The sequence below is a fragment of the Ambystoma mexicanum genome, chromosome 12, assembly GCF_040938575.1.
Source record: "Ambystoma mexicanum isolate Mex_15411 chromosome 12, UKY_AmexF1_1, whole genome shotgun sequence".
NCBI classification, from domain to species: domain Eukaryota; kingdom Metazoa; phylum Chordata; class Amphibia; order Caudata; family Ambystomatidae; genus Ambystoma; species Ambystoma mexicanum.
The window spans coordinates 475,281,358-475,306,266 of NC_090936.1; positions in this window are offsets into that span (position 1 = coordinate 475,281,358).

Below are 24,909 nucleotides of genomic sequence, written 5' to 3' on the forward strand. Positions count from 1 at the left end.
CGACCCGGATTCTTGAAAGGCAAGGCAAGGGCGCTGTTGAGCGCCGAACAAAATGGCCGCCTGAGTATCGAGCTCCGGAGCCGGCAGATCTCGAGATCCTGAAGCGGCACCTTTAAACGCCGGAGAGCCGATCGCGGCTTATGCGTTTCTGTGGCTGCCGCCCCGAGGACCCTGCGGATTGAATTTCGCCCGGAATCAGATCCCCGGAGCGGGATTCCTGGACGCCGCCGCACCATCCCCCCACCCGACTGCAGCGCTCCCGCGCAGGAACTCGTCCTCTAACGGAGCGGAGGGGCTCGCCTGAAGCCGTGTGCGGGCTGCCGGGTGACGGTCCGCCTCCCCCCTAGCTTGTGGCGAGGCTGGGGGTGGATGAGACGCGTCCTTAGCCCGCGCACTGTGGGCTCGAGTGGCCACGGCCGGGTGCGCACTCGTGGGGACGCCCGCTCTGCTGGACCTCGCCGGGGCCAACCCCCCCACCCCCCTGCCGACAGCGGGAGACACACACGGCGGAACGGATCCTTGAGGCCACCAGGTACGTGGGTCGGGGAGGCCCCCGCGGACTTGTCTTGGGCAGCGACGCGGCCTCGCCCCCTCCATACACGGTACTGGGGACTGTCCGCCGGCACCCCCGGCCTCTGGGCCCATCGGCGGCTGGTGCTGCCCCGGGCCTGACACCTCCCACGGCCTGCATCTGTCCTGGTGTCCCCCCCGGAATCTCTCTCATCCCCCCGCTCCACTGGCTACTGCGGGCTGCGGGTGTCTCCTTCCATGGTGGCCTTCGGGGGGGGCCACAGTGATCTTGCCGTCACTACACCGCCCGGGATCTTCAGTCCACCGGCCGCCTGTCCTGTCTTCTACCACTGTGTACGCTGCTGTGGCCTATCTACTACGTGGGCATTGTGCCGGGAGGCGCCCCCCCATCATTCGTCGCTCTCAACCACCCATATCTTGGTCCAGGATCACACACTGCTCGCTGGGCGCCATTGCCCCCAATCCTGGGAACGGCCACCTCCGTGGTCTCCTCACGTTTTTCCCCGCTCCTCTCTGGGCTAACTGAGACCTTGTGGCCTGCGCTGGTGGCCACAACTTCACATTTACACGGACTCACAGCCAAGGCTTCACCTGCATCACCCCCTGTTCGCACCACACTTTGCGCCCTGCCTCGGGTGGTATAGGGCCTGGGTCCCCCCCTTATCCCCACTTGACTTCCAGCATCGCCAGTATGACCAAGGGAGGGGTGAGGAAACAGAGCTCCATCAACATGTTTGCTAAGGCTGCGTCGAGATCGTCAGAGGAGACCAATGAGCAGACCCCAGCAGCACCTCCACCCGATGCAGCACCGGGATATGATGGACTTCATTCGCGAGGGCTTCACCGCACTCCACTCAAAACTGGATGACATGAACAGTACTATATCTTCTATTAAGGCCCACATCGAGCGGACTGACAGCCGGGTGTCAGAAGTCGAGACACGGGTCGGTTCCGCCGAGGATGCATTGGGAGCCCTGCGCTCCGAGGCCACCGCTCTCTCCAACCGAGTCCTTGAGGTAGAGAAGAAGAACGAGGACCTGGAATCTCGATCGAGGCGCAACAACCTCCGCATTATCGGGGTTCCCGAGAACGAAGTGCACGAACCGATGGAGGACTTTGTCGAGCCACATTGGTCTCGCTCCTGGATTCTCCCAAGCTCTCCCCACACTTCGCTATTGAGCGGGCACACAGAGCCCTGACGGCTAAACCCAGACCTGGGGCTCCACCCCGGCCCATCATAGCCCGAGTGCTGAATTTCCGTGACCGGGATGCCCTCCTCAGGGCAGCTAGGCTCAAAGGGGGGCTACTACTGGATGGTGCAAGGATTCATCTTTATCCGGACTTCTCCACGGCTGTCCAACGTGAACGCAAGACTTTTCAGGCTGTGAAGCGCAGGCTGCGGGACCACTCAGTCAAATACGCCATGCTCTACCCTGCCAAACTCCGCATAGAACACGCCAACCAGGTGTTTTTTTTCACGATCCCGGAGGAGGCCTCCAGGTTCATCGACGAACATTTCCCTGGTTGACCCCTCCCCTCTCCTTATGTTTTTGCAGTTATCCTTCCGCCCCGACGTGGAGGGGCCGTGCGAGGCCGCCTTCCCGTATCGGGGTTACCTGATCCTTTACTTCGGAATCTGCTTGTTGTGTTCATTCTTACAAATGTGTGCCTTATCACCACGTGCCAGAACCCTGTCCAAGTTATTTGCTGAGGTCCACTGTGGGCACCCCTTATCTTATTAGATCTGCCGCAGCCCGGACTACGGCGGCTAGTCCGGCCCTCAGGCCCCCAGGCGTTGATGCCTTTGGTTTGGTTTTGGTTGAGGGGGGTTGGGATTGTCATCCCTCTGTTTGGGGGGGATGTGGGTGGGGGTGGGACATGTTCGGGTGTTTGATGTTAAAAAGTTGGCGTTGGCAGCGAAGGCGAGCCGTGAGGGGGCGCTCAGGGCCTGGTGTTGCAGGACTTTGAAATTGACCCGTTGGGTACTGACATTCGTTCTCTCTCGATTACCACTGTATCTGTGACCAAGAGTAACCTGACCTTCATGAGCTGGAATGTGCGTGGGTTGGGAAATTACAAAAAAATGAGACAGCTCCAGCTGCAGACCGAGCGTCATGGGTCCAAGATTTTGTTTCTGCAAGAGACACATGCCCGCGCGGAACAGTGTATGCGTTTTGCCAAAACCTGGGGCCCCCATAGATACTACACCGATTTCTCCACCCAAAGCCGGGGGGTCATGACCCTTATTCACAAAAGTCTCAAGTTTTCCCTTATTTCCTCACAAATAGACCCTCAAGGCAGATATGTTCTGCTCCATGCTACGCTTCAACACAGGTAGGTGGTCCTGATGAATATTTACGGCCCTAACCTAGACGACCCGGACTTCTATGTACATGTCACGTCCCTTCTTGAAGGCTTCCCCCTGGTTCCCATCCTTTGGGGAGGCGACTTCAACACGATTTTCGACGTGGCCCTAGACAGATCTGGATCCAGGCCCCGTCTACTCTCTAAGGCAGCCTATGCTGCACTATCATCTCTGCCCCGTCTCGCCATGGTGGACGCGTGGAGATTCTTTTACCCGGATTCCCGTGTGTTCTCTTTTTACTCCTCGGTCCATGACTCCTATTCCCGTATTGACAGATGGGTGATCTCCAACGAACTGGTTAAGAGCGTTATACAACTAAAGATCCTCCCTAGAACCCTGTCTGACCACTCTCCAGTCACTGTAACAATTGGCTGGGGTCCTGATCCTGGCCGGACACGTAGCTGGAGGCTGAAACCCCTGTCCTTATTGGACCCGGAGTTCTGCTCCGAGCTCGAGCGGTCGATTGAGGAGTTCTTCGAGACTAATACGGGCTCGGTAGCGACCCAGGCCACTCTATGGGAGTCATTTAAGGTTTATATCAGAGGGATTGCGTTGTCCAAAGAGAATGGGGTTCTGAAGTCAATCCGGAGGGATCTCGCTGCTAGTGAATCTAGACTATCTACCCTGGAGGCCGCATGCTCACTTCACTCCACCTCGAGCAACCTGGCTGACATAGGGTCGGAATTAGACACGTTTCCATCCCTCGCGGATCGCGAACAGAGGTTCTTGGATAGTCCTGGTATGGCGAGGAGATATGGGGAGGGAGAGCGCCCTGGTCGATTTCTAGCAACGTCTGATCCGTCATGAGACGGGGTGCCCACACATAATCGGGCTCGAGAGACCTGATGGCTCCATGGCTGTCTCCTCGCCAGACATCAACAGGGAATTCTTTACATTTTACGAAACTCTATACTCCAACTCAGATGAGGTGCCGGTGGCGGAGATCGACTCCTTTCTCGGTGCCCTCCCTCTCTCAGCCCTGTCCCCGGAGGCCACGGCCTCCCTCGACTCCCCCCTCACACTGGAGGAGCTGTCGAACGCTATTGACTCCTTATCCTCGGGGCGTACCCCCGGTTCGGACGGTATTCCGGTCGAATTTTACAAACAGTTTAAGTCACAGCTGCTTCCTCACTTGCTAGCTCTCTGGGAGGAGTCTGTGGAGTCCGGCGTGTTCCCCCCTTCACTCCGGGAGGCTACAATCACAGTACTACTTAAATCAGGCAAATCCCCCCTGCAATGTGGCTCATACCGTCCGCTTTCACTCATAAATTGTGACGTCAAGGTATATGCCAAGGCCCTGGCGCTCCGGTTGGCTCCCCTCCTGCCATCTATTATCCATCCAGATCAGGCGGGTTTCATCCCCGGGCGCTCCACCTCCTTGAGCTTGAGGCGCCTATTTAACATAATTAACAGAATCAGTCCTGACACGCAGGCAGTAGCTGTCACCCTTGATATGCAAAAGGCGTTTGACTCGGTCTCATGGAAGTACCTGTGGCGGGTTCTCGATAGCTGCAAGTTTGGCCCCTCCTTTCTCTCCTGGGTCAGATTGCTTTACTCTTCCCCGGTGGCCAGGGTTCGCACTGACGACTACTGCTCCCCCCTCTTTGAGATTGCCAGGGGGACGAGGCAGGGGTGCCCCTTCTCGCCCTTGATCTTCGCTATAGCAATAGAGCCCTTCGCCGACATGCTCCGCCAGCTTCATGCTCACAGAGGCCTCCGCACTGCGGGCCAGGCGGACATAGTGTCCCTATATGCGGATGATGCATTGTTGTTTGTCCGCTCTCCCTCCATCAACTTACCCCCAATATTGGAGGACATCATTCGGTTCGGTCGAATCTCTGGTCTCAAAGTAAATTGTTCAAAATCCACTCTCTTCCCACTCACAGAAGGCACTCTCCCTCCTCCCAACACCTTGGGCTTCACATGGGCTCAGTCTACATTCACCTACTTGGGTATAGTGGTGACTCGCCGACAGGCGTTGACCTTCCAGGAAAACTATCAGAAGTATCTCACACACCTGACGGCTAAGGTCCGGGCCTGGGACAAGCTCCCGATCTCCCTGGCAGGCAGAATAGGGTTATTGAAGATGGTGGTGTTACCCCAGTTGCTTTACAGGTTCACTAACATACCCTTGTGGCCTGGGGAGGGCTTTTTCCGGGACTTGACCCGCACTGTGAATTCCTTTCTCTGGCACTCGGGGGCGGTCCGCCTTAAAATTGACACCTTATCTACTCCCATTTCTAACGGGGGCTTCGGTGCCCCTAACTTTCTCAAGTACTGGCTGGTATCCCAAATCCAATACACATCTCACTGGTTTAGTACAATTGACCCTCCCCCGCATGTTCGACTTGAGAAGCTTGCGGTCAGTGACCGGGATATCCGCTCTTTGGTGATATACCCCGCCCCCTCGGCATTGGACTCACAGAGCCCGGTCGCTTGCACTTCCCTTGCTCTGGCAAAGATGTGGAAACTAGTTAAAACTACATACGCCTTTCACGGCAACCTTCCCCTCTAGAACTTCCTCCCGGGGGTCCCGCAGGTCCCACCGGGGCACGGTGCGCCGCTGGGCGGACGCAGGCTATGAGCTGCTGCGTGACGTGTTCGACCAGGGTATATTTGTTGAATGGCCCGATCTCCCGTTGCCCCTGAGGAGTGACCAGGGCGCATGGCTTCAATACGCATCCCTCCATCGGACCCTCAAACGCAATTACCAAATGTTCCCTGCGTTGCCCCCGGACGACCCAGCTATTGAAGAGCTCACCTCCCCCGGGCCCACAAGGGGTAAAATCTCTAGGTTATACACGATGTTGCAGTCCAGATCTATCCCAGATTTCGCTAGACTGAGGGGGTTGTGGGGGGCGGACCTGGGTGTTGAGATTTCAGACGAACGCTGGGCACATTTATGAGAGCGCACACATCGAGTATCCTTTAATTCCCGCTTCAAACTTATTCAATTCAAGGTTTTACACAGATTTCACTACACCCCGATCAGACTACATCGCATGTCCAGGGATCACCCTTCCAGCTGCCCTAGGTGTCATCATGATGATGCTGACTACATTCACATGATTCTGTCCTGCCCTCGCCTCTCACAGTTTTGGGAGGCAGTTTGCTCAACAATGTCTGCGGTTCTCGACCATCCCATTGTTCCTTCTCCGTTGGTATGTCTCTTTCACGATCTCCCAGGTCTCTCCCGTGACTCCAAAAAATTAGCCGGCCTTTGTCTCCTGCTTGCGGTGCGCTCCATCCTGCTTTGTTGGCTTCGCCCCTCGCCCCCCACACAGGCCCAATGGCTGAGGGCGGTCACTTGGGCCTCGGACTCTGAGGAAGCCTGGTCCCATACACAACCTACCCACTCCAGACCTAGAAATGTATGGCTTAAGTTTCGCTCTTACATGTCCGATCGGACTGCGACACCGGAGGCCTCCCCCCCGCCCTCTTCCCCCCACCAGCCTAGGTCCTCCCCCCTGCTGCGGGCTTCTGTTGCCCAATCCATACGGTGATTGTACCCACGGATTGTGATGTTCTATGTAATAACCTCTGTGCACCTACAATGTTTTTTATGGTATGCATGCTGTAACGCCTCATGCTGTTCGTTTGTTCGTTGCTGCCACGCTGAATAATAAAAAGAAGTTTAAAAAAAAAGAAAGGCAAGGCACTACACCCCTCACACTCTCCTTTTACTCTGCCCTCATGAAAATTGCTCTTTCCTTTCATTGTGAGGAGCCATTCCTCTATTAAGATGTGTTAACTCTGTTGGTCAGAAGAAGGAACTTTAAGGTCCGTTTTGTTGGGGGAATGATGGCTCATCCTTTGAAACTGGCTGAAACGATAAATGGAGTTTCGTTTTTAAATTGTATTTATTTTACCTGACCAAACATTAGGTTTGTGCTTTTGTGCAAAGTGAATAAGGACACAAAGCATGTCATTGGCTCAGTAGTGGTCAGTGTCATTATGAACCTGGGCATGTTGTAGCCCTGCTACGAAAACACTAGCGGCAAAACCCTTCAACTTACTTCCCTAGTGCCCTCAACGACATTTGGGAGGGGTTGTATGTCAGAAATCCGAATTTGCAGTTTTTGCAACAGCCCCTAGAAAAGCAAGCAAACAACTCTGATTTAATTTGGGTGGGGGGGTTCTTCGGTAAGGTCATGATTACCAAAAGGAGTCTTACCAAACCCCATAGCTTGTGCTTCTGGGCCGAGGGCTTAAGGACCCAAAGCATGCCATTGTCTCTGCATTGGTCAGTTTTGTGAGTCTTCCACTGTGTTATGTTATCTTATCTATAGCTGGTCAGGTATAGCACAGCAAGTTGAATGCTCGTTCTGACATCCGTGAGGAGCCTGCTGGCGCAGGTTCAAATCCTGGCAGGGCCAACTCAGCCTTTCATCCTTCTGAGGTTGATAAATTGAGTACCACACAGTGGGATAACGATAACCACTGTTATTGCAGGGCTTATATAACTGGGGGTTTGAAGCGCTATATAAAAACAAGTTATTATCTAGCATTTGTATAGCGCCTCCTGCCTGCCATAGTGCATGGCACTGAAGCTCTTTTGCCTGTCAGAGTGGCAAAGGAGGCGCATGATAGAAAATTCAGTAGTGGTAGGTTGGAGCAAAGTAGGTAGATGGTTGGAATGAGGGTGAGGGATAGATAAGATGCTCAGGAAGGCATGAGAAGGAAAAGATGGAGGACAACCAACAACTCCACCCTCCACCCACATGGGATTTTTGCATACCTGCTTTTTTAACTGAACCCCAAAAAAGCAACACCCAATATTTTGTCCAACTTGATATGCAAAGCACAGAACTTGAGTTACACTCACCCACCTTGGACGGAACTGTTCATTTGCTAGCACTCAAGTCCCCTTTCAATCATCTCTGCATTGCCGGACGTGCCCAAAGCCATTATTGGCAGTGATTTGATATGCACAGTTTACTTGCCTAGATTTAGGCCCATCCTCTTTAGGGAACATCAATAAGCCCACTTCCTAATGGCAAGAACACCTCCATCCCATCCTCTAAGCAAGCGCAACAGCCCAATGGCCAGTCAACACACCCTACACTACTACCAAAACTTCACCAAATGCAAGCAAGCAGATTGTACACAGCCACCATGAGCGAGAAACACATCACAACAGAGCAGGAAATTATCTAAAATGTACCTTTATCGCTGGGTCCACCCATACCCTGAGCATTCCTACTTCCTCAAAAGGGACCTTTTCTGTTAAATTCCTTATCACTTCAACAAATTACCAATGTAGATGAGACCTGCCCCTCAATTCTACACTTTGGGAGGGACCTTAATACCCCACCTCTTTAAATCACATATCACCAACGCCTGATTTTTCCACTGAACTTTCCTAAACTTTCCCCTACCTTTCCTATTCCCAGACCCTACTTCTAACCCACTGGGTGTGTCCCCTCCAGGGGAGGAATTGGGCCAGAACAAGACAGAGCTGCACTACAGCAAAAACTGTCTTGCCGGACCGCCGTTCCATGTAGATACGAGGCCGAACACCCACAAGTTGAGGAAGCTCTCTGCCCCTGGCTGCAGTGAGTCTCCTGTTGAGCAAAGGATGACTTTCAGATGCAGTTTGTAAAGTCATTGCATATCGATGCTCTGCTGCAGGCATAGAAGCACTGTGCTTCTGTGTGTGCAGCTGAGCAGTGATATGTAATTACTTTATAGACTTCATCTGAAAGTCATTCTTTGTTCAACCGCCCACACTCACAAAATGAAACCGCCCAAAGCTGTGTATGTCTCATGCTTTGCCAAAATTAGTCATGGTGACTATTCTGACAGAGGAAATGAGCATCATTCCAAGTGTCCATTGAATGCTCAGAAGGAATGAACGTTTGAATTACTAGCACAGACATGTTAGTGGTCATTGTTATGTTCCCAGAATGCACTTTATTTTTTTGCAAAGCAGCCAGTATTCTATATAACCATGGCACACACATCATTCGAAACTTAGCTCTGCCCCTCAGTCCCACCCACAGAATTGAAAATGTGCCCCCTTCTCCCCATTCCCCCAATGTCCATTTCAAGCGCTGGACTTCCCTCTCCATACAAAGTCCATTGCTTCACAGTTGGGTTCCTTCTCTGTAAATCCCCTAACAACGGGGACATGACAATGGTAAACACTCATATGTTGCAATGTGTGAAAGGAAAACTACATTGCACCAACCATGGGGAGGGAGGGGGAAGGAGGGCCCAATCTTATCACAGTTACGCAGGAGTGAAAGGGAACGGGAGGCAGAGGCTGAAAGAGTCCAGGTGGGAAAGCACACAGATCTCTTAACCAGTAATTGGACAACAGTGAGAATCAGAACCAAACGCGCCAACTTTCTGGGTGCACTAATGGAGATGTCTGAATGAGGCGCATAATTCGCAAATGCGTTATTTGAAAAGAACAACTCAAGAGGGTGACGAGCATCATGCAGTATAAGCAGGGCGGCTAAAGGGGAGCAGTGTCTCTATAGTCGGTGATGATATGATATGATGTGGCATTTATAACGTTCCTGTACACAAGTGTTTCTAGGCGCGACAAGACAAGGAGAGGGAAACAAAGGGAGGACATAATAACCATCTTACTAACTAGGAACTGTATCATTCAGATCGCGCAAGTGCGGGGAACTACTGTTCTTTCCTCCCCTCCATTCACTGCCTGTCAGAGTGTGCTGCTGTGTGCTCCGGGCTTCATTCCAAGCCACACCTTGTGTATAACTTGCTTCTCTCCTTCGCTTTCACTGTAAACCTTTCAGCCCAAAATCCGGTTCCTCCTTTTGCCAACCCTCCCAAACAGCGCAGATAACTACACACCGCTTTGCATGTATACCGTTTGCAGTTCATTGTGCACCACTGGCACACAGACTTCTGCAGTGCACCTATGCCCCAACCAGCGTAAGTGTACTTTTAATGACTTTCTTCATTACCGTCACACGAAACATTGCTGCCACTATAGAAACCGCGTTTTCCCAGTTTTTTTTTTTTTGCTGCACTGGCCCATCAGAATTGTTTTAATAGTGATGTTTGTTGGTGTGGGGGCGTGGGGTGACTTTAAACGTCTCTTTTTTGTTTTTTCTGTTTATAGCCACATGTGAGCTGTGTGCAAGTGGGGAGGACTGGGAACCAACTGTGTCCTTGGAAGTGTGTTTCAAAGTGGCATCAGATTACACCTTGCGAGAAATATAAATCCTACTAAGCCGAGCATGGGTTTTCGCTGTCCAAGAGTGTTTTACAAGCACTGGCAAAGCCAATAGTTTTGGCGTTTACTGCTGTTCTTTGCATTTAGAGACATGAGGGTGCAAGGAGGAGAGTGCAAGGTTTCAAAGGCTGACTCGACAAAGGGCGCAGGTGTGCAAGAGAATAAAAAGGAGAATAGCTTAAGGGAGGAAACGATTGAGAGAGTGTGCCATCGATGATGAGCAAAAGGAAATATGAGCGAGAAAGGTTGAGAGTCAGAGGGTTATAAATAAAGCGAGATTGTGAGAGGAAGGATGAGAAAGTGTAAAGAGTGGGGGTGGGTTGTAGAGAGTGGTGGTAGCGTGGGTGGATGGGGGTAGAGAGAGTGAAGGTAGGATGGGTGGGTTGGGGTATAGAGTGGAGGCAGGGTGGGTGGGCCTAGAGTGGGGGTAGGGTGGGTGGGAGAGAGGTATTGGGGATAGGGTGATTGTTTGCGGTAGAGAGGGTAGGGTTGATGGGGGTAGACAGACAAGGTAGGGTGTAGAGGGAGTGGGAGTAGGGTGGGTGAGTGGGGCAGAGAGAGTGGAGTTAGGGTGGATGGGGTATAGAGAGTGGAGGTAGGGTGGGTGGGTGGTGGTAGAGAGTGGGGGATAGGGTGGGCGCGGGTATAGAGAGTGGGGGTCGGGTGGGTGCATAGAGAGAGTGGGAGTTTGTAGAGAGAGTGGAGGTAGGTCTGGTGTTTGGGGGTAGTGAGGGTAGGGGTGGTGGGGGTAAAGAAATGAGGTAGGGTGGTAGAGAGAGTGGGGGTAGGGTGGGTGAGTGGGGTATAGAGAGTGGAGGTAGGGTGGGTGGGGGTAGAGAGAGTGGAGGTAGTGTGTTTGGGTGGGGCTAGAGAGAGTGGAGTAGGGTGGGCGGGGTAGAGAGTGGAGGTAGGGTGGGTGGTGGTAGAGAGTGGGGATTAGGGTGGGTGGGGATATAGAGGGGGTTGGGAGGGTGTGGGTAGTTTGGTGGATAGCTAGGGGTAGAGAGTGGGGGTAGGGTGGGTGCATAGAGAGAGTGGGAGTTTGTAGAGAGAGTGGGGGTAGCATGGCCCTCCCACTTGGAGGCAGAAGGTATCGCTCTGCTGTGACCCCCAGCCCGTGGCTGAAGATCAGTGTATTGATTTTGGGTTAAACAATCATTAACTTAATGGCCGCGATAACCGCAGCAAGCGTACAAGACACAGGACAAAAGCCTGCCCAGGCCATTTAAATAGACACCCTTTGATGAAGCCAAAGGCTTAACTGCTCCAATGATTAGCCTTTTAAAAAAAAAAATAGCTTCATGAGGTCAGAGGAAGGGGGAAAGTTCACAGAGCAAAGGGTTCAAAAGTGCCACCCACTACCAGCTTTCAAAACTGCCTCCAAGCCCCCCAGAATGTTGAGGCTGGCTCTGCCCCTGGGGAGTAGTGAGAGTGGGTGTAGGGTGGGTGGTGGTACAGTGGGTGGAGGTAGGGTGGTGCTGGTAGTCAGCATGGGGTTAGGGTAGAGACAGTCGGGATTGGGTGAGTGGGAAGGGGTAGGGTGGATAGTGGTGGGTGAGTGAGTGGGTGAGGTCATACAAAGTGGGGATGGGGTGGGTGAGTGATGGTAGGTGGTTGGGGCAAAAAACATGAAGAACAAAGTACCATCGGGAGGACTTGTAAAATATAGCCCAAACAAAACCCCAACCAGTAAAGAATGGGGGTGTGGAGGGTGGGGCTAGAGGGAGTGGGAGTGAGGGGGTAGAGAGAGCAGGGCTGTGGTTTGTGGGTGTATGTAGATAGAAAGGCAGCCTCAGGAGGACAACAGACACAGATCTGCTGTCAGAACTAGCCCATTAGTAGCCTATGTCCGTGAGAAATAGCCCAAAATAGCCCATTATGAAATCCCTGTGCAGCTCAGAAAGCCTGGCACCCGACTTGCTTCTTACAAAGCTGCTGGTTGGAACAATATTGTTGGGGAACTTCTCATTAGGCAGTACGGCAGAGGAGTTTAGAAATAGAGATTTGAGTGATTTGGCAGTTTCATTCCAAGGTATTGTCTGCTGTTATGCCAACCAGATACTCTCAGTTCAGAACCCCCATTCCCTCGCTTTCTTCTATAACAATGGTTTCCACAAATGCCACAAACATTTGCCAAAACCAAAAATGGTCACCACAGGGAATTTTAAAGGACATTTGCCTCTATATATGCATTAAAAAGGGATGTTTTAGAAATAATCTGGAGCCTGTGTTGAAAAGATTAGACAGAGCTTAGAACATGAGAGAGAGGTTCTGAGAACCCTGAAGTTATGTGAGCCTGAGATAATACTTACAATTGTGAAATACTTGGAAAGTTATTGAGAATCGAACCTGAGCTAGGAAATATCCAAAAGTGTAAAAAGGTAGAAGAGCGGATTCTGATCGAGTAGATAATACTAAGTGACAAGAAACCAAACTATATATGTGAACCATTGTCTTATAAAATAATAAAAGACAAGACTTTGAGACAAAATAACTATATCTTAGTTTTAGTAATGCCACCTTGCCACAGGCACCCTTTTCCAACTGGATTACCTTACATCTCTTTCCTTTCTGTTTCTGCACTATAATACAAATGGATATAACCCATGCTGACTGCAGCACCTCATACAAAGGCACTAACTGTAGAATGTCACACCTCTGCCATTTCCCAAAATCAGTGACTGCATAAACAATTTCTAACCTGAGAAGAAATTATCTACAAAAACTCAATCCCGAGGGCAGCCTCAGTTTCAACAAGAACATTGTTGTTTCAACACTGACATATTGGAGCAGATGATAAAAGTAATTTACAATGCGCCTCTACACAAGTGTTTCTATGTCAACAAGACAAGTGAGGAAAGAAAGAGGGAGGACAAGACAAACGATCTTACTAGGCCTTGTGTTATTCAGATTGTGCAAGTGCAAGAATGAGACGTGCAAGGGGAAAGGGAGGGGGGGAAGTGCGAGGGGAGGGGGAAACAGGGCAGCAATGCTCTGAGTAAGTGCAGCCAAGGCAGTGCGGCTCTAGGTAGTGCATAGAGAACAAGGGAGTGTAGGGTTACAGTTACAGATACCACCCCTAATTGCTTGGTAGGCCCGGAGGCAGTGCAAGGGTGACTGATCAAGAAAGAGCCTGGTATCCAGTGAGACTCTAAGGGTAGCCAAGCAACCAGTCGGTATAGCAGACAGGTAGGCCAGCAAGGGAGGTAGAGAGAGAAAGCAGAGAGAAGAGGAATGTTTTGAGCTGCTTCCGTAACTTCAGGTTGTCCGGCTGAAGTTTGAGAGGGGCAGGGAGGCCACTCCAGAGGGAGGCACCTGCAGAGGAGACAGATCTACCCCCCCCCCCCACTCTCTGCCTGGAGAAGCGTCTTACCCATAGAGAGTTGGAGGTAGCTGAGTGAAGGGCTTGAGAAGGAAGGTATTTTTGAAGAGTGTTGGATGTAGTGCGGGCCCCGGCCCCAGAATGCCTTGTGGGCAATTCAAAGGATATTGAACTTGATCCTTGCAGCCACCGGGCGCTAGTGGAGAGATTTCAGGGCTGGAGAGATACGGTCCCTGGGATTGAGGTCAAGGATAATTCTCACAGTCCTGTTCTGGATTAGTTACAGAGGGCGGAGAGTAGAGGTAGGCAGATTGAGAAGGAGTCTGTTGCAGTAGTCCAGCCTAGAGAGAACCAGGGCTCTGGAGACAGTGAGCTTCTGGGTGAAAGTGAGAAAAGGAAAAGTCCTTTTGAGGAGGTGCAGCTGGTAGTGTGACTTCTTGGGGTCATCTGAGATGTGAGGAGAGATAGAGAGAGTGGAGTTGAAGATGACACCAAGTTTTTTTGACTCACAGAAAGGCGAAGGAAGAGGACCCAAGGCGGACGGCCAGAGTGAGGGAGGGAAAGCAGGGACAGGGGTTCCAATGAGAAGGATCTCTGTCTTACTGGCATTAGGCATAGATCGTTGGAGGCGCACCAATTCTGCATCGCAGATAGACAGGAATGAGCGACAGAGGGAGGAGAGGAGGCTGAGGGGATCCTCAAGGAAAGCTGAGTGTCATCCGCATTACACTGAACGTTAGAGGAGAAGGTAAGGATCAGGTGGGCCAAATAGGCCAAGAAGAGGTTGAAAAACCAGGGTGAGAGGATAGAGCCCTGGGGAATACCACAGGAAGAGAGAGCAGTGGCACAGAGAAAGAGACCAAGTTGGACCTGGTATCGGCAGTCCAAGAGGAAGGAGGTCATCCACTCCAGGGCCTGATCTGTGATGCCCAGGTTCTCACAGAGTCGATTGATCAGGATGCTATGGTTGACTGTGTTGAAAGCAAAAGATCAAGGAGGATGAGGACAGAAGGAATGCTGAATCAAGTTTAGAGAGTAGATCTAGAAACACAACAGTTGAGCACCAGTAGCCTATGGACACAGCAGCGAGCCAGAAAACACAAAGAATGGCTAACCACAAGGGAGGGGAAGCCTAAGGTTGTTCTGCAGAGACAGAGTACGGTAAGTCAGGCGTATACGTGGAAATACGCTAAGAGGCCGGGCATTTCAGCAGAGAGCACTTACAATACGGTCACTGCTGGTTGATGGCTGCGCAGCGTGCTGGCACTCTGTGCCGCTACATTTTTGTCGCCAAACACCTGCGTCACACAACACCACAGCCTTGTCTTGCGCAGGCATTTTATTGTTGGATGGTGAAAGAGAATGAATGTTCAAAGAATGTGATCAGGTTTCTAGAGAATATCTTCTGGAGGGAAGGTTGGCCGGCAATATTGATTAGTGACACTGGTCCCCATTTCATCTTCAAAGAGTTTCAAGAGTGGGCAGTAGAAAATTGTATTAATTAGAAAATAACAGCACTGTACCATCCGCAGAGTAATGGATGCGTTGAGTGTTCTAACAACTCTCATGGATGGGATTCGAATGTCGATACAGGTTGGTGGAGACTGGCAGAAGCAGATGCTTTGGAGGTGTTAGGCAGAATCACATGCAGTACCCTTTGGGAACATTACATGCAATTATGACTACAAGTGTAAGCACAATTTCACCTTTGGTACAAGCCTGTACTACACAGTAAAGTGGTAGCGATGGCTGAGCAGCCAGACTTATTTCAAGAGTTTAGTGAGCAGTAGAACAAGTTAAACAAAGGACCAACTAATACAGTGATTCAAGCAAGCACTTACTCAAGGTTTCTTGGTAAAAGAATATACATTTATTTACTCAGTCAGTTAGAAAACATTACACTAGCATAAGCAGCTCAATATCACACACTAATAAACCACAAAAATAGAAGCGGTAAGTAAATGAACAAGTTTAGCTCCCCTGAAGTGGGAGCAAAATGGCGCTTCAGATACTTAATAAAGGGGTAAAGAGACAATGTTATAAGAATATACAGCCCAAATACATTCATAGGCAGGGCAAAGGGTTTCAGTTAACTACAACCAGCAATTTTTCTCAATAGGCCTGGGCCAATGTCAATGGTTCAGAGTCTTTGTGTAGGATAGCACAGTTCTGGTAGATAACGGTTAAGTCTTTGCCACAGAGTTTAGAAGAATTTGGCTAGGCGAAAAGTTTGATGCATGTTTAGGGAAGGACAAGCCTTCGAAGTTGAGGAAAGCTTCATGCACTTTCTTGATGGCCGAAAAGATTTCCGGACCGCGTTTGCACAGTACCTTGTTAATGAAGAAGAGCTGTAGCTGAGGCAGTTGTTCCAGGCAGTTCAAGCAGATCTTGCTGTTCCTAAACTTCAGTGGTGGGGACAAGAAGGAGGACGTCAGGAGGTTCCTGCACTGCCCAGGGATGAGGCCAAAAGCTTTAGCAAGATGTCGGTTTAAGGTGTGAGTGCCTCAAAGTCCACAAGCTGGTTTCCTTCCCTCTGGCTATCCGGTTTTCAACAGCACTCTGATGAAAATTCGACCAGATGGGGACGGTGTCTAGGTGGCTTGCGAGTTGGTTGTTTCCACCAAACTCAAGGGAAGAAGTTAACCTTGAAGGGCTTCTCTGTCGATGGAGTTTCAGGCAATTCCGACCTGCAGCAGGGCTTCACCAGTTGTCCAGGAGTTGCAGCAGTCCTCTTCCTTCAGCTCGTCTTCGGTTCTTTCGTTCCAGTGGTCGACTCTGCTTTCCAAGTCCCAGATACCTGCTTCTAAACAGTTTTCCCCCATTCATTCCAGCCCGGCTGTCCCTCACACAGCAGGGTGGCTGTCCTTACTTGACAGCCAGCCGGCCAATCACGCCAGAGTGCATTCAGGTCTCCTAGGAGACTAAGCACAGGGAGTTTCGGGCACCTCCCTCACATCCTGTCCACCCCAAACACCCTGGCGCCAGAGGAGGGCTTCAACACTGAAGCCCGCCAAAGGCCAACAAACAAAGGGACCAAACCTGGTTTGGCGCACAGAGACAAACACAAGAAGGACCTTTCCTAAAAGAAAAGGCAAAAAAAGTTGACCGGAGTCTGTTTTTACAGATAGATCTTGGGTGCCATATTGAAAAACATGGCTGACCTGATTTTTAGCTACCATTGTTAGCGGTAGGAAAAAATCATGGTAGTTTGATCTAAACCACTGCCACTAGCCATTTAAAGTAGGAAAGGGTAATGTTTGACTGTTACATGAGTGCTTTGACTCAGGGGGAGCTAGGCAACCCCTCCAGCACTCTATAGTAAGATAGTGTGTGCTGGGTCAGTAAATTTAAAGAGACTAGTAAAGTCAATTTAACTTTACATGCTCTGGGAGACAGTAGTCAGTCCCAGAGAAGGTATTTAAACCTTGGGAAGTCTGAAAGACATCCCAGTGCCACTGCACCGAAGGTGCTGTGTGACACACAGAAAAAGATGATGCCTATGGAGTTGTTTTAAAACTCCATAACCAAAGAACACAAAAGTAAAACACACATCAAAATACATGGAAGAGTGGGGAAAAAAGGCTCCCACTCTTCTCAGGTACACAAATCAAATCCTAGAAATCCAGCAAAGTTGCTGGGGGTTTCAAAAGGTAAGGGAAATTACCTCATATTGAGAATTCTCCCTAACAGGAGGGTGTTCCAATATATTTATTTATGTTTTCATTTGTAAAGCGCCTAAACCCTAGGGCATCAGGGAGCTGTTGTAGACCAGTTACATTTATGCACAAGATTGATTCATAACAGGGGGCATTACAGTAATATATTGGGAGTGGACATATAGTTAGGAGAGAGGAGAACAGGACATTTCAGGACATGGAATGCATTCAGGGCGACATCCTGGTCGGCAAAAGTTTAGTCAAAGAGCCAGGTTTTCAAGGTTTTTCGGAAGGCCCAGTATGAATTCTCTGCTCTTAGTTCTGCTGCGAAGGAGTTCGAGTGGCTAACTGCGACTGTTGGAAAGCTAATCCTCCATCCTTGGGCTCTTTTCACTTTTGGTATGGTCAGTTTGTGGGTATGGATGGACCTTATTGGTCTGTTGGATTTTGTTCTTTTGATATTTTGAGACAGGTACTGGGGGACAGTCTTACTCAAGCATTTGTGGGTGATTGTGTCTTGAAGATAATCCTTTCTTTGATCGCGAGCCAGTGAGCCTTTGTTCTGGCGGCTGTGATGTGGTCCCTTTTCAGGATGCACAGTGCTGCTCTTATTCTGTATTACTTGCAGTTTATCTGAGTCTTGGATGTGCCTGCAAATAGGGCATTACAGTAGTCCAATATAGGCCCTGTGATTGATCTGGCAATGGTCATGCAGCTGTACGAATTGAGGAATTGTCTAGCTCCGTTGATTAGTTCAGCTGTATAGCCTGCTGATGATGCAATAGCACAGACTTGTCTGTTTAGGGATAAGGAAGCCTCTAGGTACACGCCTAGGGTTTTTATTGCCTCTGAGACGGGGATCTGGATTGCATCTATCAGGAAAGATGTAAATTGCGGGCTGAGTTTCCTTAGTACTGCAGGGGAGCCTACCAGTAGTCTTTCATGTCGTCGGTTAGACACAAGTAATTAGATAGCATCCAGGACTGGATTGTGTGAGAAACCTGATGGTGTCTCCCTGGCTGGTCCCCGGGGATCTGTCATCCAGGTAGCCAGGACACGGCCATCGCTATTGGATCCAGATCCTAGGGCTGGACCAGTGAGGGAGGATCACCTGGATGGAGGAGGGTCCTTGGGGAGTAGGAGTGGGACATTGAAGGGTGACATGCGGTATTCCTTTCTTCACACAACACGAAAGACAACAGACTAACACCTGTGCCGTTTACCTGACATGCCCCAATACAAGGGTCAGGCAAAGTCAGGCAATTGGCCAGAATAACACCACCTGACTGCCCTTTCCCTTTCCCACAGGGATAAAAGGTGGAGTGTTAGGCAGAATCATCTGTAGTACCCTTAGGGAACACTACAGACAATTAAGACTACAAGTGATAGTACAATTTCACCTTTGGTACAAGCTTGTACTACACAGCAAAGTGGTAGCGATGGCAGAGCAGCCAGACTTATCTCGAGAGCAAATGAGCAGTAATAGGAATTACACAAAGGACTACTATTACTGTGCCTCAATGAAACACTGACTCAAGGTTTCTGGTTAAAAAATATAAGTACATTTATTTTTAAACCATCTGTTCACAAAACACTTCACTTCTATTAAATAAAACCACACTCTAAATATACTACACTGGCACAGGCCTATTGACTTTTATCTGCCTCTTAGAACACGTCCTCTGATTCTATTGCCTTGACAAAAGTATTGCCTATGATTTTTATCCATTATTCCCTTGTTTTAATTCTTTGTGCTAAGTGTGTTTGACTCCGGTTACATTTCTCCCCGCGGGTACGCTTTTCTTTCGTAAGACCGAACTGTCACTACTGTCAAAAAGTGATCGCGTAAGAACCCACGGTAACCTCTTTGTTCCAAAACACTGGTCTGTCAAATCCTAATGTACTTACCTTGAATTGACCTGAATAAGAGGAATTGGTTGTGTGTAGTATATTTAGAGTGTGATTTTATTTAATAGAAGTGAAGTGTTTTGTAAACAAATGATTTAGAAATAAATGTACTTATATTTTTTAACCAGAAACCTTGAGTCAGTATTTGCTTGAGTCACAGAAATTGTAGTCCTTTGGGTAATTCCTATTACTGCTCATTTGCTCTTGAGATAAGTCTTGCTGCAGGTGAATTTGTACTATCACTTGTAGTCTTAATTGTCTGTAGTGTTCCCTAAGGGTACTGCAGATGATTCTGCCTAACATGGAGCATGAGAGCAGAGGACGAGTAAGGTAGACTGCACGACATGAGAGCTAACTCAGTACAGCAGTTCAGAGGAGGCTAATGATGGTGAATACCAAGAGGGCGACAAGGAGAGAAGTGACCTTGCCCTTTCCGATCAAGCCCTGTGAAACCTCCACAGATGGAAACATAAGACCACAAACAAAGAGCAGCGTGTGTTGCAACCTATGTGAATGGTACACGAGACCCTCCTCCGCTGATGAAAAAACCGGGAGAGATGCTAGACTCTGTGGTACCAACCTTGACTCGAAGAAGAAGAGAAACAAGCGGTTCATCCCAGCTGGTGAGTCGAGGTGAGATTTTTTTTAAAAAAAATAATTTTATTGATTTTTACAACAAACAAAACATAACTATCACGCCCGACATTTTCAGTGAGTCGAGGTGAGTTTTGATAAGAAACCAGGCTGTGCTAAACGAAAAGTAGCAAGCAGCTAATTTGAACTTTGTAAGGCTTAAAGAGCCATTGATTATAAAAAAGGGGAAAACCAGCGACAGAGCCATTCGGCACCATGTGGGTGTTTATGCAAGAAACTCTGGACAATTACCTTATGGTAGAGACTGCTGTAACTAGAAGGCCTTGGGAAGAGGCGAAGAGAGGTCAAAGTGGTCATACAGGGGTCTTGTAAAATACTCTGTACCATCGAAAGTCTTTGAACGACAGTTGATTGTGAAGGAAAGGGAGATGAATCCTGCATGGGAAAGTTAGCGAATGAACAGTGTAATCCAAAAAATTGGCAGGAGTGAACCCGGCGGAGGGATGCTAACAAGAAAGGATGAAGCCGGAAGTCCCATGAGCATTGTGTTGACAGGAGTGAACCCGGAAGAGGGAGATCCAGGCGGGAAAGTCATCACCCCAAAGCTAACTTTGAGAAAGCCTGAAGAATTGTTTAAAAAGACATTGCGGTTCATGAATGGCAGAAAAGCCGTAGTGAACCCGAAGGAGGGAGGCTGACGCGTGAAAGAGGTCCGACCGAGGGATGATTTTACTCCCCTGGATCTTCTTCTCTCGAAGTTCATTGAGAAAGGAACTGGTCATTTGATTTGTTGAATACGACTTGAAAGGGGTCTGCGCTCTGAAGAGGGGGACCCAGAGGTGAAGTCTTCACCCAAAGTATATGTGAAACAGAACTTTGTGTTTGTTGAAAACATCAGGCCCTCTAAGGCTAGAGACTTTTTATTGAAAAGAGATTTAACCATTGAAGAACCTGATAGCTGAGAGTGAACAGTTGACTCATCCTGGGAAAGCTCCAGTGTGTTTGCTGCGCTCAGGAGATCCACCTTGTCCTGTGCTCAAAACATGGAGAAGGAAGACCCCTGGCAAACACATACTGACTTATTATTTGTGAACACTTTTTCCTCTATTGAAAACCCTATCCCACACTCATTCTGTAATTAGTTGTAAGGGATTGGCAATAGTTTTTTTTTCAGTATAGGCCCTTTTATTTTGACACAACGCCACAAGGACGGCCTTATTTTCATTTGATGGTCAATGCTTGCTCCCATCTTAGATTTAGGTTTAGTTTAGGCATTATTCCACCCTGCATTTACAGTGTAATAAACACCCCTGAACTGTGATCACTTGTGTCTGTCTTTACTGTTGCCACCATGAACATGAGTTCCTTACAATTGTCAGGTAAACTCTGTTGAGCATTAGTGAGGCTGTGTAGTAGGAACCTGTCCGGTGGAGAAGGACTTGGGTGTCTTCAGCGTGGTTTGTGTAGAATATGCCTAGGTCGTCCAGGAGGTCAAATAAGGGTTTGGTGAATATGTTATAAAGGGATGGGGAAACACAGGATCCTTGGGGGAACACTGCATGGGATGGGGATGGCATTGCGCTGTCCGTGTCAGAGAAAACTCTTATGGTCCTTACTTCTAGGAAGGAGGCAATACAAAGTGAGGCTTCCTTGTAGAAGTTGGCTGAGGCCGTAAGGTGATGGCATGGAGTCTTGTGGTCTACTAGGTTGAACGCGGCAGACAGGTCTAATAGAAGGAGGAGTGCTGGTTTGCCCTCATCCTTGGTAGCGTCCATTTGGATCTTAAGGTCAAGTAGTGCGGTTTTGGTACCATGGCCAGGGCGGAAACCAGATTGTCGTATCCCTAGGATTTGATTGGATTCTAGATAATGTTGGATCTGGTTGTAGGCTGCTCTGTCTAGGATTTGTAGTAGGAAATGTACTGTGGTGATGGGGCAATAGTTGTTGAGCAGTCTTGGGTCTAGTGAAATTTTTTTCAGTAATGGGAGGACTCATGATTCTTTGAGTTCTGTTGGGACAATATTTTTGGCGAATGAGGCATTGATTAATTTTGTGATGAAGGGGACTAGGGCTGCTGAGCAGTCTTTTATGATTGATGCTGAGCATATGTCTGCTTTGCATTTGGTTGGTTTCAGATTTTGAGGATATTGGCTGTTCCCAGCTCAGTGACTTCTCTGAAACAAAAGGTGTGTGGAGTGTGAGGCGTGGCGGTGGGTGGAGGGTTGATAGGATTAGTCTTGTTTCATTTCTGTTCAATTTATTTCTGGAGCTGGCAGATTTTGGTACGCATAGCATTCTGTATGTTCGTGCACCATGTTTTGTCTTTGTTGATTGGTGAGGGTTGTGATGTGGGGTTCTCTCAGTATTTTGAACAGTTCTTGCAAACTGGAATTCACTTTGGCTATTATGGCATTGTAGATTGCTGCTTTAGCTGTTGTGATGGATTGCTTATATCCTTTAGCAATCTTATTGAAGACCAGTCTGAGGTGTTCTATGGGGTTTTTATTCCAGAGAGCTTCTGCTTGTCCTTTCTGTGAGCGAAGTTCTAGGAACTCGGGGGTGAACCAGGGGTTGCAGTGATCTGTAGGTTTTGTTTTTCTGGGAAGGAGTGGGGCTACTGAGTCTATGGGCCTCATTGCAAGGCTGGCGGTAAGGGGTTAATGGTGCCGGTAAGGATGCCAGTGCCGTTAACCCCTTACCGCTGCATTACGAGGTCCCTTGGCAGGTCCCACTAAGGCTGTCTGGTAAAACCAGGTGTCCTTAGCGGGAACCGCTAAGGGACCAGGGAGCTAATAACGGGACCATTATTAACGGGCCTGTTATTGGCTCCCTCCCCATTCCCATTGAGCAGTATGGGGGCTCGAATGGGAATGGGGATGGGTATTTTGAATGGGGACTTAGTGGGTCCTCCAAGGTTGGAATGACCCGGTAAGTCCCCATTCAAGGAATCCGGACCTGGACACGACTTTGGAGGCAGCCATGGCGCTAATAGCACCATGGCTACCTCCAAACTCTTAATGACCCCCTGTGGCTTTGGTTAAGGTGCTTGTGTACATCTCAGTTAGATATTTAGGGTCGTTTGAGGCTATGTTTTCCAGACCTAGGGATGCAAGGTAGTGGGGGATAGATTCTTTGAAGATTTTTTTTTAGCTTTGTGACCAGGTGGGTGGGAGTGGTGGTGGGGTGGGTGGAGCTTGTTTGAGTGAGGGGAAGGTAAAGGCAATGACGTGGTGGTCCGACCAAGGGCAGGGAAGTTTGCGGTGATGGTGATTTAACTGTTCAAGTCGGCTATCCAGTCTAGGCTTCTGCCTTTGAGATGTGTGGGGGTGGTGATTCAGTGCTTGTAGCCTAGGTCTGAGAGGGCGTTGGCAACACCTGTTGCTGAGTGATCTGATGGGTCAAGGAGACCTGAGTTGAAGTCTCCTAGTAGTATAGCTCTAGAGGTGGGTTTGTTTTTCCCTATGGTTAAGGATGAGCTTTTCCTCGAAAGTGGGAGAAGAGGCTGGCTGACGTTATAGGATGTGTATGGTGATGGTCTCTGTAGGTGCTGTGACAAGTTGAACTGATAGCCGTTCGCAGTGGCTTTCAGTAGATGAGCTGTAGTGTCTTATCCAGAGGGAATCCCTATGTATGAGAGCTACCCCTTCACCTCAAGAGTTTGTTCTGTCGCATCTGAGGATGGGGAAACCTTAGGGAAGTGCTAGGGATCATGCAGGGCCAAAGGCTTGGTGAAGCCATGTTTCCGTAATAGCCAGTAGGCCTGGTTTCAGGGTTATGATTAGGTCATGAATGTCCAGAGCATGAGCGGCCAGGGACCTGGCATTGATGAGTGCTCTGTATAGTGCATGGTCTTGTTGCGGTTCTCGGATGTGTGTGGGTGTGGGCCGTCTCTTGGGGCTGATCATTATGTTGTTTCTCCTTTGGTTATTTGCATAGATATTGTTTTTTTTTTATTGTTTGAGTTAGGCGGAGATACAGTGAGGAGAGGAAGGTCCTTGGAGTTGTAGCTGGAGGCTTTCTTGTGGCCGGTTGTGTTTTGCGTCTTTGTGGTTGAGTGGCTGGCGCAAGACCTTGCATTGAGGTTCCTATTTCTCATTGCTGTGGGTGCTGGGAGGTGGTAGGGAGCAACTCTGATGGTTCTTATGCTGAGTCTAACGTTCCTTGTGTGGATGGGTGGCTGGGTAATGTTTGTAGGCTCATTTTGGGGGAGGAGGTGATTTTGTGGACTGACAGTGACATCAGCTCGGAGGCCGGGTTTGGGCATGTGATAGCTGGATTGCGCGGGCAGCGGCCTGCCATTGAGAAAACTACATTTTTGCCGACTACATGATTGCTGGCAGTACATAGGGGTACTTCGGGCTTATCTACTGAGGTGTGGTCTGTGCATCTAAGAGTGAGACTGACTTTGCTGGCTCCACGTGGGAGCGGAATTGGATCTGGTTTGTGCGTGTAATGTAGAATCGATTTGGTGAGGCGGGCTCAGAGCACATTTGATTTGAGTTGGTGATGTGGGCTAGAGATGTGCCTAGATTTAGGTTTGGTTATGCTAATGGCGCATGTTGAGTGCACATCTAAATTGTATTGGGTCGAACAGGCTAAAACGCACTTCTAAAATAATTTTGATGGAACAGCCTGAAGCGCACGTATCAATTCAATTTGGTGGAACAGGCTAAAATGCACATCTAAAATATATTTGGTGGAACAGGCTAAAATGCACCTCCAGAAGTCAATTAGGAATAAGCAGGAATTAACCCCACGTAGCATGGAGGATGTGTGTGTAACCAAAGTCCGTTTAAGAGAAGGTGAGGTGGTTATAGGAGTGTTGTGGATGGGGAGTGGCATGTCCTTTGTGGATCTTGGTGCCCACGTGGCCGCATAATGGGACGTACGAGTGACCGGTGGGGTTCAGCAGTGCAGGAACAGTGAGCGGGGGGTAACTTACTGGATCTTGTGTCCATGGGAGATTTTCCAGTGCTTTGCTCCACGCTCTGCCAGCCTTGGACAGGCTGAGACAGGGGGCCTTAGAAATGCGGCCTTTGAAGGCAGGGGCCGGCTTCTGCCTGTTGGCGAAGTTGATTGGCTTTTGAAGTGCAGAGCTGGCCAGTCGTTGAGGGGCAACCCTGGAGGAGTTGCTTTGTTGCCTACAGCAACGTGAGGTCGGCCATTTCCAAAAGGTTTAACAAAGGTAGCGGGCGCCCCTCTCTCGCAAGAACAGACATGATAACATGTTCAGTGGTTATTAACCACTTGAGAGTTCGCAGCCACTGCTTTTACTCACTGTGCCTTTCACAGATGGGAAATATCCATTTGCATATCAGTCTTT